Raw genomic sequence first — 16,650 nt, forward strand, 5'->3', positions numbered from 1 at the left:
TGCAATGCTGGAAGGGGTTTGCAAATACCCAAATAGAAGAGACTATAAATTGAACTTATCTTGCTTGGTCTGCTCTATTTGCATTCATCTGTCGAATAATATGCTTATGCACGCAGGGAACCAAGGCCTGGTTATTTGCTGGAGCAATACTCCTCCTATGACTCTTCTACACGTGGTACCACCGTATATTTCAGATATTTGAGGTATTTGCTAGAACAATACATGTACCTCTTTTGTTTTAGTTATCTTTATTGTTCTATTTAGAGGTTGAGGCTATGTAGAAGAACACTGCAGCAAGTTCTTCTTAGGAATAAGGTAATAAATTTTGTTCAAGAAGAAACGCTTTAGAAAAATAAAGATATAACTGTTATAGGAGGATTTAGGACTAAAATAGTTCAAGATCTCAGGCCGATTAACTGCAGAACAAGTAACTCCATCTTTGAGCCCAGCATTATCAACCGTATATGACATACCATTATCAGCAAGCTCTTCTGGCAAACAAGAGCAGCTCAAACCGGACAGTACCCGCCTTGACAGTTCTTCAAGTGCATTATTAACTAACCCAACAAAGGCATCTGAACTGCTCTGCTTCTCCATTTGTGAATAATTTGTTACAAAAGGCTTCAACTGGGATTCATCGCACCATGCAAAAATAATGTCACCAAAATAAGCTACCAAGTGGCTGCCTTTTTCTGATGCTTCAGCCCCAATTCAGATGCATCTGTTGGATCAAAAATTTCACCAGGCCGCCAAGGATGACTTTTCACTTTACCCTAGACAAGATCAGCAACTTGAAACCTGCCTTTATCAAGAGGTGGGAGGCGGTATCTAGCACCCTGATCAACATTCCCCAAACTAGCAGCCTCTAAGTTGATGTCTGGGCTATTTCCACTGTCAGGAAACTGCTCTCCTGTTTCTGGGAGCATTTCAGATGTGTTATTGGGCTGGTCAACTGCAGGTGCTCCATCACCTTCATGTTGCTCGGAGCTTTCCTCCATGTCACCAGGCACATTGTTCTGTATTTCCTTATCAGAAGGCACTACACCATGATCACTTTCATTATTCTTTCTCCTAGGCTCCGCATTTACATGATTTTCTTCGACTTTGTTGGATTCTGAAATGCAATAGGCTATATAATTCAAGATGTTAATGAGTTAAAACAGTGTCATCAATAGGAAGCACACCTACAAGCACAGGGCTCTAAGAAGTCTCCTTACCGGCTTCAGCATGTTCAGGAGCGGCAGAACCAGCAGCAACAGACACATCTACCACTAGAACCGGCTTCTCACTAGCTTCTCACCTGGGATTTGACTTTGTAACACAGGAGATACAGTGTGCTCTTCTGGAACTTCACCCCAACATCATCCTCACTATGATCTTGTGCAGTACTTGGCACTTCAGTGACGGCTTCAAATACAGCATTATCTTCTGGATTGTGACTCTGTTTTGGGGTCATGGCTATATCAGTTTGCATATTATCTGGAGCCTTCTGAGGCAACTCTTTTATTATAGCATCAAAATGTAAGGTTTCTATCTTTGTGGGTAGATCACTAACTGACGCTTCCTTTTGAGTGTAAGCGTGCTCAATGTTGCCCACTTGCTGAGATGACTCTTCAGATACAGATGCAGCTTCTGCACCTTCCCCAATTTGATTCACATGGACAATTAGCTCAACATCAATATTTCCTGCTTTCTCAAGCCTGTCAACTTCACCGATAAATGTACTGTCTGCAGCTTCCACTTGAGATGTTTGCCTTGCAGTCTCAACTTCTTCAGATGACAGTTCTCCTGTAACTTTTACTTTATCTGTTTTCTGCACCAGGTCAACTTCCATGGAATCCTTAGGAGCTTTGGACATATTCAAACCTAGAGGAAAGACATGATCACATGGCAGAAACAATCATTTACTTTTGTGGAAGTTGTAGAGTAGCTTTATTAAATACTCCCTCCATTTATTTTTCTAAAGTGTATTTGGATTCGAAAAAAAGAATGTAGAGTATACTTTGACTATCAATTACTCTCATGTAATATGCCATATATTGCAGTAAAATCAACTTGTGTTGAACTATATGGTGAATGTGAATTCGTTGATACTATGTCCTAATCATGAATATAATTAGAGTAATGTTGATCAAAATTTACAAAGTTACTTTTTAAATCCTAACTAAGTAACTAATATGCCCCATATTTTGAAACAGTAGTACCATGCATGGACACGTAAATTGCAAGAATGTTTACCTGGAATCTCCAAGCCATGATTTTCAAGATATAAAGATATAACTGTTATAGGAGGATTTAGGAAGATATCATCTGCATATGGAGAATTTAGGACTAAAAGGGTAGGTCAAGCGCAAGGCTGGAATCAACTGAGAGGAGAGAATTTGAATGCGCAAGGCTTGAATGTTAAAGGAGAAGCTGATTTTTTTCTTAGCATAATACTAATACACTTACTGATATGATTTATCTGTATCTATTGGGAGGATGAAATCTCATCAATTTTTATTTTAGTTCATTATGATTGTATTTTTAGTCTACTGTATAATTTTCCAGCACTTGGCTTTGCTAGATCTTGATATTGACATTGCATTATTTGGCGTGTTTGATGGATATGGAGCATGGAGGTAACTAAAGGCAAAGAATAATACTTTTTACGTCTATGATTTATTTTACATCATACCAAAATGAGCCACGGACCCCTTCATATTGCTTTAGCTTACTTTAGACATAATTTCTTCTTTTTTAGGATGTCTATTAAGATAAAATAACAGAAGGCTTAATTTCATCGCCTAAAGCAAGTGATTCAAATGATAGACATGACGATTGGGCTTTTGAGGAGGTACTTGTAAAACTGTCATGTATCCTTTCAATAGTCATCTTTCTATGTCAATTGAGTTAGTGTTTTTAAAGGTTTGAAACCTTGAAACAAGGCCTATTTATGTGATATATAAAACCTTCGTAGCAAGAGTACGAGCACCTAACTAGATAGGGATGTAATTAAAGGGATATAGACTGATATTACTGGTTTTATATTTGTTTTATATTTTTTCTACAATTTGGATACGATAATTATTAGGTTAGGTCCGGTAAAATTTAAATGGATAAAACAAATATAATTCTTTGATTGCATTCACTTTGGGAAGGGCACGTGGATTTAGTGATGAACACATCCTTATGAAGTCCCAAGTCTTAATAGATGTTTTTGCTCAATGGCTTTAGGTGAGTACCAATGTTTACAACAAACTTTTGGTGATTATTCACCTTTCACATATCAATTCTTAGTTTCAACAGATTATTCACCTTTTGCCATTACAACGAAACACTAAAAATGTAATTTAAAAATACATTTTTGGCTAATGTACAAGTTAATGGAAACTGTGAAATAAACATTGAAGAGACTGTTGTCCTCCCACCTTTGAAAAAATAGAGGGCAAAAATGAAGCACTAAAAATGTAATTTAAAAATACATTTTTTGGCTAATGTACAAGTTAATGGAAACTGTGAAATAAACATTGAAGAGACTGTTGTCCTCCCACCTTTGAAAAAATAGAGGAACATATTCTTCACAGGTATACACTAACAATAGATGCAAATTAATGACGGGTGGAGGAACAACAGGCTCAAAGTGCATGAACAAATTATAAGAGGGTTCCATTACCTTGTTATTCTTGGAGTCTGGTTAATTTGGAAGCATAGAAATCAATGTGTTTTTCGAGGCAAATCTCCTAATATTGCTGTTGTGCTTGTAGCTATTTTAGATGAGGTTTCGGTGTGGTCTTCAGCTAGGGCTAAGGACTTATCCTTCCTCCAAATCTCTGGTCCCTCGGCTAACTGGTTTATAGGTGTTGTATTGTGTGAATGGGGTGTGTTGCTTTAATGGGGTTCTTCCCCTTCTTTTCTTCTTAATATAATGATACACAGTTCTTGTGCGTGTTCGAGAAAAAAAATAGTAGATGCAAACTATAGGAGGTAAAGTAATTTTTTACTCTGATGAATGATTTGTAATGATTTTTGTTAACCCCATAGCAACGCAGGCACCTAAATTATTTTTATTCTCCACTACATGTTACCTTCTCTGTGGTACGGGAGTAATATATAGTGACACTAAAGTATGAGAGTTTCGAGTTCCTTATTAATGTAGCACCCCATTTTTGTTGGAGCTCCTTATTATCATAAAAATATTTATTTATTTCTTGACCCGTTCTTTGCTAATGAAAGTTTCTTGTGTTTTTCTTTTTAGTCGTCTGATCAACTTTCGCTCTCGCGTTCATCTTCACAAGAAATGGAGCAGCAACATTTGGACGATCCACAGCCTGTTGCAACCCTACCTGCAAGCCTGCACCTGTGGTCTCTCTAGCTATTGTGGTACTTTCTCTTGTGCCTGTGGAAGCCCGCTTCAGTTCCTTCGCCAGTTCGGTAGTTCAGGTCTCAGTTCCAGTTTCACCTCCAGTGATGATATCTGAGCCTATGGAACAGGACTAAGATGCCACAAGTTCAATTGCTGGAGAGGCAAGGACGGTGATGCCAGGAGCCACGACTCCCAATCTTTATCCAGTGGTGATTCCTACTCCATACTATCATACTGCTTTTGTGCCAGTGCACTGCTACGATTATGTTCCTTTTTATTGTGGGACACCAGATGTTTCACAAGCTCTGCATGAGGTTATCAAGCCAGTGGTTGTGCACTCAACGTCTCCACCGAACACCGAGACCTTTACAACATGTCTAAATTGGGCGACTCAAATGCAAACGGTGGTATTATATGCTTCCGTTGCAACGCACGGGCACTCACCTAGTAAGAATCATAAATATAATACAACATTCGTTCTAGAATATTTGTGTTCCGCACTAAAATGTTACAAATAAAAAGAACGCATAGAGAACGGAGAGAGTACCTTGTCATACTATGTCCCATCAAATCCTCGAGGGTGTCCCGATCCGAAATTCATAGCAATTTATACATGAAAGGAAAATGGAGTTTAATCTATTTCTATATTTGTTTTATTGTTTGGTGACCATTACAGACATATGGACTAACTAATTTGATAACTACTCTCTTTGTTGGGGTCTTCTTCTCCGCCGAAGGTCCCAAGACATAAACACCTTCGGCAAAATGCCACAAGAGGTCTGCCCCACTTCCGTCGAAGGTTCCCAAGACGAAGACCTCAGAAGGAAGCAGCAACGCAGAACGCCGGAGCTCAGTAGCTTCGGCTCAGATCAAGCAAAAAAAGGAAAAGACTAGATAGACCCTGCTAATTCGAGTTGCTTAGAGACAAATGTTCAAGGGCATGAATGTAATTTTACCCGAGCTGCATCCTGTGCCTATAAATAGATGAACAGTAATACCGTACTGCTCATGCTGGATTGTAATCACTCTCACGCATTCACGCCCTCGAGCAAGCCGAAGGTATCAATGTAATATTAATATTGTTTAATATTCATATATGTTTTATGGGATGCAAATATAAATGAATCAATAAGATGCAGTTATCATCTTAATTCTTTCGCATTCCTATTCACATATTAAATAATGAAGGTATGTCCCTCTTGACCTTCGTCTGATGAGCATTATGCTCGTGTGAAGATAATGCTTTGGAAGACGAAGGTCCTTAATCTTTAACAGTTGTGTTACCTTGTTCTTGATTCACAACATTTGAGAACAAGTGATCAACATTAGCGGCCACCTCCGGTGAACTCACTTCCATGATTTCAACAATGGCTTCGTAAAACAACCAAGCTGTGGCACCTTCGGCTATGAAGCTGGTGCTCCCAATCATAGGCAGCTTAAGTTCTGAACCAGCCAATAAGAAGCAGAAGAAGGAAGCATAGAGAAGGGTACAACATGTTGGAGTGCAAGGACCCTTCATCAAGTCCAAGTGGTCTCATGTACCAATCACCTTCTCCCAAGAAGATCTTTAGCTCAAGAATTATCCTCACAATGATGCAATGGTTATATCTTGTGTTATTAAGGGGTTCCTGGTCCACAATGTCCTAGTAGACACAGGCAGTGTGGCAGACATCATCTTTGCGAAGGCTTTTAGGCAAATGCAAGAGTAGGATGACAAGATACATGATGCAACACACCCCCTCTGTGGCTTCGGAGGAAGGCAGATAGTGGCACTTGGCAAGATAACTATGCCAATTACCTTCGGCTATGTTCACAATACAAGAACAGAGCAAGTTGTCTTTGACATCGTTCATATGGATTATCCTTACAATACCAAGGGCCTATCGTTGTGCATGGGAGCCAAGATGCTGTGAGGAGAGCCGAAGGGAACTGGACAGACTCGAAGGCCATCCATAACTGTCACACCCGGTTTTAAGAGAAAAAGCCGGGTGCATCTCATACATGCGCCAAAGAAGACAACATATATAATCACAGAGTGTATAGAGATAAATGTCACAATAATTAGAGTATTTATTACATAGTAGAAGTCTTACAAAATAAAAGATAAATATAAAAAGATCTAAAAATCATCCTTGGCACCAGAAAGCTGACTGGAAGACGCCACCTAGATCAAGTCGAAAGCCTCACTGCTAGGCGGCTCCTCTTCGACCACCTGATCTTCTCCTGTTGGGGGGTGTGAGACAGCAAGGGTGAGCTCACACATGTTCATCGCTCAACAAGTTGTGGGGAATAATATGGCATGAACTCGCCAAAGGTGGGAGTTCATGTGAAGTGTAAGGCTAATCAACAAAATGAAGGTTGAAGCTGAGCATTGCTTTTATAAGTTGGTCAAAATTTTATTAGCAGTTATGTCGGCGTTTCGACCCCGGGGGGTCCCTGGACCGACGAGTAAATTGTCGTCGCGTGTCCCAGCCCAGATGGGTCGGTGCGAGACGGAACACAAAGGGGGGAGAAACGGCAAAGGGGAAACCCGCGACCTTCGTGTTGTCATGCGCCCAGGTCGGGTGCGCTTGCAGTAGGGGGTTACAAGCGTCCGCGAGGGAGAGCGAGAGAGAGAGACTGTCCGCCAGCCCGTTCTCCCGCGCGACCAACCTTCTCGTACGAGAGCCCTGGACCTTCCTTTTATAGTCGTAAGGAGAGGGCCCAGGTGTACAATGGGGGGTGTAGCAGTGTGCTAACGTGTCTAGCAGAGGGGAGCTAGAGCCCTAAGTACATGCCGTCGTGGCTGTCGGAGAGGTTTTGGCACCCTGTTCATGTGATGTCGTGGCCGTCGGAGGAGTGCTTGAGCCCTATGGAAGTACAGCTGTCGGGGCTGTCGGATCCTTGCTGACGTCTCCTTGCTTCCGTAAGGGGCTGAGAGCCGCCGTCGTCATGGAGCACGCGGGGTGCCATCATTACTTGTTTACCGGGGCGAGCCAGATGGGACACCGGTCTTGTTCCTTGTAGCCTAAGCTAGCTAGGGGTAGGGTAATGATGGCGCCCCCTATGACGTGGTCGGTCCGAGCCCGAGGTCGGGCGAGGTGGAGGCTCCTCCGAGGTCGAGGTTGAGTCCGAGCTCTAGGGTCGGGCGAGGCGGAGTCCGTCTTCCGAGGTAGAGGCTGAGTCCGAGCCCTGGGGTCGGGTGAGGCGGAGTCCGTCTTCCGAGGTCGAGGCGGAGTCCGAGTCCTGGGGTCGGGCGAGGCGGAGTCCGTCTTTCGAGGTCGAGGTAGAGTCCGAGCCCTGGGGTCGGGCGAGGCGGAGACCGTCGTCCGAGGTCGAGGTCGAGTCCGAGCCCTGGGGTCGGGCGAGGCGGAGTCCGTCTTCCGAGGTCGAGGCCGAGTCCGTGCCCTGGGGTCGGGCAAGGCGGAGCTTCCTATGGCGCCCGAGGCTGGACTTAGCTGCTGTCAGCCTCACTCTGTCGAGTGGCACAGCAGACGGAGCAGGGCAGGCAGCGCTGTTTTCCTGTCCGGTCGGTCAATGGAGCGGCGAAGTGACTGCGGTCACTTCGGCCCTGTCGACTGAGGAGCGCGCGTCAGGATAAGGTGTCAGTCGATCCTTGCATTAAATGCTCCTGCGATACGGTCGGTTGGCGTGGCGATCTGGCCAAGGTTGCTTCTCCGTGAAGCCTGCCCGAGCTGGGCCTCGGGCGAGTCGAAGGTGCGTCCGTTGCTTGAGGGAACCCTCGGGCGAGACGTGAATCCTCTTGGGTCGGCTGCCTTTGCTCGAGGCTGGGCTCGTGCAAGGCGGGATCGTGTCCCTTGAGTGGACGGAGCCTTGACCTGAATCGCGCCCATCAGGCCTTTGCAGCTTTGTGCTGATGGGGGTTACCAACTGAGATTAGGAGTCTTGGGGGTACCCCTAATTATGGTCCCCGACAGTAGCCCCCATGCCTCGAAGGGAGTGTTGGTACTCGCTTGGAGGCTTGTGTCGCACTTTTTTGCAAGGGGACTGGCCTTTCTCGGTTGCGTTTCATTCTGGTGGGTGCGCGCGAGCGCACCCGCCGGGTGTAGCCCCCGAGGCCTCGGAGGAGTGGTTTGACTCCTTCGAGGTCTTAGCGCGTTTCGTGATGCTTCGGCCGGTCTGGTTGTTCCCTCATGCGAACTGGCCGTAGCCCGGGTGCATAGTCAGGTTCCAAGTTCTCGGGCTGGTATGTTGACGCTGTCAATGGTTTGGCCGGAGCCGGGTTTGCGAGAGCAGCCCCCGAGCCTCCGCACAGAGCGAGAGGACGATCAAGGACTGACTCGACTTTTTTCATACGCCCCTGCGTCGCCTTTCCGCAAGGAGGAGGGGGGGAAGCGCCATGTTGCCCTTGGAGGGCGCCACATGGTGTCTCCAGTGAGTTTCTAACGGGTGATCCGAGTGGACGCCCGTGCCCCGTTCGATAAGGGTCGGCTAGTGGCCCAGAGGCACGCTCCAAAAGTACCTGCAGGTGATTTGCCGGACCTGGTCCCGTTTGATAGGGTCCGAGGGCTCGATGCCTCCCTCTGATGGGATTCCGTTACAGAATCGCTCCTGCTGGCCTCGGAAATGTCCTAGGGTACCTCGGGAGCGTAGCCCGAGCCTCGGCCATGTATCGGACGTACCCAGAGTCATCCCTCGCTCTGCGTGCTCTGAGGCGGCTGTCGAACCCTTCGGGGGCCAGCCTACGAACCCCTGATCAGTAGTGGGCGCGGAGCCCGAGTGGTCTGAGGCGGTTGTCGAACCCGTCCGAGGGGCCAGCCTTCGAACCTCTGACCAGTGGTGGGCGCGGAGCCCGAGTGCTCTAAGGCAGCTGTCGAACCCTTCCGAGGGGCCAGCCTTCGAACCTCTAATCAGTAGGAGGGCTCGGAGCCCGAGTGCTCTGAGGCGGCTGTTGAACCCTTCCGAGGGGCCAGCCTTTGAACCTCTGATCAGTAGGGGGGCTCGGGGCCCGCTTCCTTCGCAGAGAAGGATCCCTTTCGGAGTATCCCCTTTCCCGGTCCCGGTAGCAAGAGAGAGAAAGAGGAAGAGGAAAAGGATACGAAATCAAACGACGTGGCACACCTTTTTTGACGCGGTCATCATGGCGGAGGTGAAGCGTCGCCTACTTCGCCTGCCAAAGGTGCCGCCTGTCCTGCCGCAGAGTTAATGCGACGGGACGAGTGGTTCGCGGGGCAGCCGTTGTGAGTGCGCGAGCCGTTCGAGGAACGGAACACGGGCGCGTCGTCTTTACGCCGTGGGAGAGGGCTCTCTCGCTGTCCCAGGAGGGGACGTGAGCCTGCAGACGACTTGACCGCTGCTTCCGCCCGCCTGCCGCCGCCATCACTGCCGGCCCATTTCTGGCCGTATCGACCGTCGCGCCTTCTCCCGCGGCTGACTGACCCGTGACCGATGTGCTCGGTTGGCACTATCGGTCCATGCACAGGGTTGCCTCGAGTCGCGGCACCGGTTCCGCAGTCGAGAAGGCACGGTACTGGCGCAAGTGGCGGTGCAGTTTCCCGCACGTAGTAACCGGCGCACCGGTTACATGACGTGTGGGCCTGGGCCCCCATGCTGGTCGCGTCGGAGTCGAAAGGGTGCGCCCCCTTGGTGCGGTTGCATGCCGCCTACATGGCGGTCCGCCCTTTCACCCACCGGTCTGGGCGAAAGTGGAGGAGCGCTTGTAACTGCTGGGCAGTTACGCGCACCGCGCGCGACGGTTTGGCTTCTTCTGCCCTGGGCCAGCTTGCATGACGCGTGGGACCCAGCCCCCATGTCATAGGGGGAAGACCTTGGAGCTTGTTGGTGAAGACTCTGTTCGCGACGGCTGAGGACGCAAGTGGGGAGAGTTGCCTTTAAAAGGAGGGCGACCCCCTTGGATGGCAACCATGTCTTCGCACTCTCCCCATGCATCGCGCCCTTCCACCTTCCGAGTCCCCGGATGGGGAGCGCCCGTGTTGCTTTCGTCTTGTCGTCGTTGGAGGAACGCAACTTCGTGGAAGTTGGTACCTTTCAGCCATCGCTTGGCTTCAAGGATTTTCATCAGGCAGCCCGGCTGCATCCCCTCGCCGGTGGTCACCCGAGACGGTGACCACTAGTTTGATGGTGGGGAGAAGCGAGCCGGGCTGCGGCCTCTGCCCCGCCCTCAGCTTCAAGGATCTTCATCATCCTTGATGGGGCGGAGAGCGAGGCGAGCCAGAGCTCTACCACCCGCACGGGTCGGCGGGCCACCTCTTCTGGGGGTGGAAACCATCCTCCAGCTCTGCGGAGGAGGCGCCCTCCAGCCATGCCGGGGAAGGCGATCTGTTGCTGCCCAGCCAGGGTGCAACATTCCGTCCTCTGTCCTCGTTTTCATGGCGAGGACAGGAGTGAGGACCTGTCGGTGCGCTTTGGGGCGGCCGGCGCTCGCTGGTGCGGTGTCGGTGGACAGGTGGACGCCGCCGTCGGTGCTGAGGTGGTGGCAGCTGGAGAAAGCTTCTCCGCCATCGGGACCGTCAGTGCCACCCGCGGGCCGACCTCTGGCTCTTTGGCTTTAATATCTGGTTTCGTCCCTTGAGTGGGGACGCGAACGAGAGCCTTCCAGTGGCAGCGTCCGTCCTGGGACCATCGCTGCTGCTGCAGAGGTTGCCGGCGAGTCACCAGGAGTTTGTCGTCCCGCAGGCTCTCCGATGTGGAGGTTGTTCATACCCGCGGGAGTGGAACTGGAGTTTCATTTGTAATGGCACCTTGAGTGCCGGTGTCTGTTCATCGTGGCTGTCGGGGCCTGAACATGTATGTATTTTGGCGTGAAGCCGTGTTTTTCCTCATTTCGAGCACTAGGACTCGCCTGTCGGCTAACTGGACCGCTTAACCAAGTGTGAGTTGCCTCGTGCGGAAGGTGACGAGTGAGGTATCCGTATCCTGGAGGCGTAGGAGTCCCTCGGCTCGGTCGGCCTTGCCGTCCGAGGCTTCTCTTGCTTAGTTAAAGAAACCCTCGGCCGCTCTGCGATGAGCCAAAGCCGGAGGCAGCGGCGCCAGCACGGACAGAGGCAGAGTTGGCTCGAAAAGAAGCTTCGTCGGCCGGAGCCTGGCCGCGCCGTCCACTGGCGGGACCGACGCCGGAGTCGAGTTGCCGAGGCCACGAGCCAGGCTGATGTCCTCGGGGGACAGCTGGCTGAGGCTATGGAGTGGCCGGTCAAGCCGCCTGCTCGGGCCGGGTTCCCGGAGGAGACCCTAGCGGCGATGGCCCAGGTGTGGTGCCGACAGGTTCCTTCGAGGTGGAGACCCTTCGACCGTGTTGCCGTCCGAGGCTGGGTCGGATTCCTCCAAAGGTGGAGTCGACGCCGAGGGTGCTGCTGCTCCCCCACTGATGTCTGATCCTGCAGGAACAGTTTATTTGTAGTGTGCGTATGTTTTTTGCGGCCGCCGAGGCCCAAACATACCGTCGTCGTGTTGTAAAGCTGTGTTTCTTTTCCCCTTGTTTCGAGTATCTGGACTTATTTGTCGGTAACAGAATTGTTTGTCTGAGCGAGAGTTACTTTTCACGGAAGGTGATGAGTGAGGTATCCGTATCCCGGAGGCGTAGGAGTCCCTCGGCTCGGTCGGCCTTGCCGCTTACGTGTACTCTTACTCGTCCGTTGGATTCTATTATCGATATAGTCGAGAAGGCACGAAAAATCGCTTTGGCAGAAAAGTTTTCGAGCATTAAGACTTGTTCGGTCAGCAGAATCGCTTATCCGAGCGTGAGTTACTTATCGCAGAAGGTGGTGAGTGAGGTATCCGTATCCCGGAGGCGTAGGAGTCCCTCGGCTCGGTCGGCCTTGCCTGCTTACGTGTACTCCGTCGTTTTCAGGATCCCACTTTCGAAGTAGTCGAAAAGCACGAAAGATGGCAGAAAGACTTTTTCCGAGGAAAATTTTGACGCAGAGGGGGTTCGCCCCTTCTAGCCCCCGAGGGAGGGTCGGGCTTTGCCGAGGCAAGGCTGACCCTTCCTTGATGGTTAGACTTTATTGGCGTATGAAAACGAGGTGTATGAACGACTTGAAAACATCTTAAGGGTAGAAGCGACGTAGTTGTCGGATGTTCCAAGCGTTGCTGTAGACCTCGCCTTGACTGTTGGCCAGCTTGTATGTTTCGGGCTTCAAAATCTTGGCAATGATGAATGGCCCTTCCCAGGGAGGCGTGAGCTTGTGATGCCCTCGGGCGTCTTGTCGTAGCCGAAGCACCAAGTCGCCCACCTGGAGGTCTCGGGACCGAACCCCTCGGGCGTGGTAGCGTCGCAGGGACTGCTGATACCGCGCCGAGTGTAGTAAGGCCATGTCCCGAGCCTCTTCTAGCTGGTCCAGTGAGTCTTCTCGGTTGGTTCGATTGCTTCGGTCGTCGTACGCCCTCGTCCTCGGGGATCCGTATTCCAAGTCCGTGGGCAAGATAGCTTTGGCCCCATAGACTAGAAAAAACAGGGTGAAGCCCGTGGCTCGGCTCGGCGTTGTCCTCAGACTCCAGACCACCGAAGGGAGTTCCTTCATCCATCGCCTGCCGAACTTGTTGAGGTCGTTGTAGATCCGCGACTTGAGTCCTTGCAGAATCATGCCGTTGGCACGCTCTACTTGCCCATTCGTCATGGGGTGAGCTACGACGGCCCAGTCCACTCAGATGTGGTGATCCTCGCAGAAGTCCAGCAACTTTCTGCCGGTGAACTGGGTGCCGTTGTCGATGATGATGGAGTTCGGGACCCCAAAGCGATGGATGATGTTGGTGAAGAACGCCACCGCCTGTTCGGACCTGATGCTATTTAGGGGTCGGACCTCGATCCACTTGGAGAATTTGTCGATGGCGACCAACAGGTGCGTGTAGCCCCCGGGTGCCTTCTGCAAGGGACCGACGAGGTCTAGACCCCACACAACAAACGACCAAGTGATGGGTATTGTTTGCAGAGCCTGAGCGGGCAGGTGGGTCTGCTTTGCGTAGAATTGACACCCTTGGCAGGTGCGTACAATCCTAGTGGCGTCGGCCACCGCGGTTGGCCAGTACAAACCCTGTCGGAAGGCGTTTCCAACGAGGGCTCGAGGCACTGCGTGATGACCGCAAGCCCCCGAGTGTATTTCCTGTAATAGCTCCTGACCTTCGGCGATGGATATGCATCGCTGGAGGATGCCTGAGGGGCTGCGGTGGTAGAGCTCCTTCCCGTCACCTAGCAAGACGAACGACTTGGCGCGCCGCGCCAGTCGCGGAGCTTCGACTCTGTCGAGGGGTAGCTCTCCTTGGTGGAGATATTGCAGGTACGGGGTCTGCCAGTTTCGGTTAGGCGTGACCCCATTCCGCTCTTCCTCGACGTGCAGTGCCTCACCCTCGGGTGCCGAGGGTGCTTCGGGCTGAGCCGAGGGCACCTCGGGCAGGGCCGAGACCTTCTCGGGCTCGGGCGTGTCGTCGGTCTTGACTGAGGGTTGATGTAGGTCTCGGGAGAAGACGTCCGGAGGGACCGTTGTCCACCCCGAGGCTATCTTAGCCAGCTCATCCGCAGTCTCGTTGTATCGTCGGGCGATGTGATTGAGTTCGAGCCCGAAGAACTTGTCCTCCAGGCGCCGAACCTCATCGCAGTAGGCTTCCATCTTCGGGTCGCGGCAATGGGAGTTCTTCATGACTTGGTCGATGACAAGCTGCGAGTCGCCATGAGCATCGAGGCGTCGGACCCCTAGCTCGATGGCGATGCGCAACCCGTTAACCAGAGCCTCGTACTCGGCCACATTGTTGGACTCCAGGAAATGGAGGCGCAGCACGTAGCAGAGGTGCTTCCCGAGGGGTGAGACGAAGAGCAGGCCCGCGCCCGCTCCTGTTTTCATCAACGACCCGTCGAAAAACATGGTCCAGAGTTCCGGTTGGATCGGAGCTGCTGGAAGCTGGGTGTCGACCCATTCAGCCACAAAGTCCGCCAAGACTTGGGACTTGATGGCCTTCCGAGGGGCGAACGAGATTGTCTCGCCCATGATCTCCACCGCCCACTTTGCAATCCTACCCGAGGCCTCTCGGCACTGGATGATCTCCCCCAGGGGGAAGGATGACACCATAGTCACCGGATGAGACTCGAAGTAGTGTCGCAACTTTCGCCGCGTCAGAATTACCGCGTACAGTAGCTTCTGGATTTGTGGGTAGCGGATTTTGGTCTCGGACAGTACTTCACTGATGAAGTAGACCGGCCTCTGGACGGGCAATGCATGCCCCTCTTCTCGTCTCTTGACCACAATCGCGGCGCTGACCACGTGGGTGGTAGCGGCGACGTAGATCAAGAGGGCTTCTCCGGCAGCGGGGGCACCAAGATCGGCACACTGGTAAGGAGCGCCTTTAGGTTCCCGAGGGCTTCCTCGGCCTCGAGGGTCCAAGTGAAGCGCTCGGTCTTCCTTAAGAGGCGGTACAGAGGTAGGCCTCTTTTGCCGAGGCGCGAGATGAAACGGCTCAGGGCCGCAAGGCATCCCATGACCCTCTGTACTCCTTTCAAGTCCTTGATGGGCCCCATGTTGGTGATGGCCGTGATTTTCTCCGGGTTGGCCTCGATGCCCCACTCGGAGACGACGAACCCTAGGAGCATGCCTCGGGGGACTCTGAAGACACACTTCTCGGGATTGAGTTTTACGCCTTTTGCCTTGAGACACTTGAATGTCGTTTCAAGGTCGGAGAGGAGGTCGGAGGCTTTCCGCGTCTTGACTACGATGTCATCGACGTAAGCCTCGACCGTTCGACCAATGTGCTCTCCGAACACGTGGTTCATGCACCTTTGGTATGTCGCACCCGCATTCCTCAAACCGAATGGCATAGTAACGTAGCAGTACATGCCAAAGGGTGTGATGAAAGAAGTCGCGAGCTGGTCGGACTCTTTCATCCTGATTTGGTGATACCCTGAGTAGGCATCGAGGAAAGACAAGGTTTCGCACCCAGCAGTGGAATCCACGATTTGAACGATGCGAGGCAGAGGGTAGGGAACTTTTGGACATGCTTTGTTTAGACCAGTGTAGTCTACACACATCTGCCATTTCCCTCCTTTCTTTCTCACAAGCACGGGGTTGGCAAGCCATTCGGGATGGAATACCTCTTTAATGAACCCTGCAGCCATCAGCTTGTGGATCTCCTCGCCTATGGCTCTGCGCTTTTCTTCGTCGAATCGGCGCAGAGGCTGCTTCACGGGTCGTGCTCCAGCTCGGATATCCAGCGAGTGCTCGGCAACATCCCTCGGTATGCCAGGCATGTCCGAGGGACTCCACGCAAAAACTTCGGCGTTTGCGCGGAGAAAGTCAACGAGCATTGCTTCCTATTCGGGGTCGAGCTTGGAGCTGATCCGGATCTGCTTGGAGGCGTCGTTGCTAGGGTCGAGAGGGACGGACTTAACCGCCTCAGCTGGCTCGAAGTTGCCGGCGTGGCGCTTTGCATCTGGCGCCTCCTTGGAGAGGCTCTCCATGTCGGCGATGAGGGCCTCGGATTCAGCGAGGGCCTCGGCGTACTCCACGCACTCCACGTCGCATTCGTACGCGTGTCGGTACGTGGAGCCGGCGGTGATGACCCCGTTAGGGGCCCGACATCTTGAGCTTGAGGTAGGTGTAGTTGGGGACGGCCATGAACTTAGCGTAGCATGGTCTCCCCAGCACTGCGTGGTAGGTTCCTCGGAACCCGACCACCTCGAACGTGAGGGTTTCCTTTCGGAAGTTGGAGGGAGTCCCGAAGCAGACGGGCAGATCGAGTTGCCCAAAGGGTTGGATGCGTTTCCCGGGGATGATCCCGTGAAAGGGCGCCGCGCCAGCCCGGATCGAGGACAGATCGATCTGCAGGAGCCCGAGGGTCTCGGCGTAGATGATGTTGAGGCTGCTGCCTCCGTCCATGAGGACCTTGGTAAGCCTGATGTTGCTGATGACGAGATCGACAACGAGCGGGTACTTCCTCGGGCTCGGCACGCGGTCGGGGTGGTCGCCCTGGTCGAAGGTGATGGGCTTGTCGGACCAGTCTAGGTAGACTGGCGCCGCCACCTTTACCGAGTAGACCTCCCGACGCTCTTGCTTGCGGTGCCGAGCCGAGGCGTTCACCACTTGCCCACCGTAGATCATGAAGCAGTCGTGGACCTCGGGGAACTCCTCTGCCTTGTGATCCTCCTTCTTGTCGTTGTTGTGGGCTCTGCCACCTTCCACCGGTGGCCCGGCCTTGTGGAAGTAGCGCCGAAGCATGATGCACTCCTCAAGGGTGTGCTTGACGGGTCCCTGATGATAGGGGCACGACTCCTTGAGCATCTTGTCGAACAGGTTGGCGCCTCCGGGAGGCTTCCGAGGGTTCCTGTGCTCGGCGGCGGCGACAAGGTCCGCGTCGGCGGCGTC

The 16,650-nt window shown here is 51.8% G+C and overlaps 1 non-coding gene across 1 annotated transcript; it reads right to left on the reverse strand.

The window, feature by feature from the left end:
• Positions 1–273: 273 nt before the first annotated feature.
• LOC109942781 (uncharacterized) lies at positions 274–1,456 on the reverse strand. Its single transcript, XR_004853088.1, has 3 exons — positions 1,390–1,456; positions 1,218–1,292; positions 274–1,129 (listed from the first exon to the last, which is right to left on the reverse strand). It is a non-coding gene; the product is annotated as an uncharacterized protein (transcript).
• Positions 1,457–16,650: the final 15,194 nt, after the last annotated feature.

Source organism: Zea mays, chromosome 10 (assembly GCF_902167145.1).
Source record: "Zea mays cultivar B73 chromosome 10, Zm-B73-REFERENCE-NAM-5.0, whole genome shotgun sequence".
NCBI lineage: Eukaryota > Viridiplantae > Streptophyta > Magnoliopsida > Poales > Poaceae > Zea > Zea mays.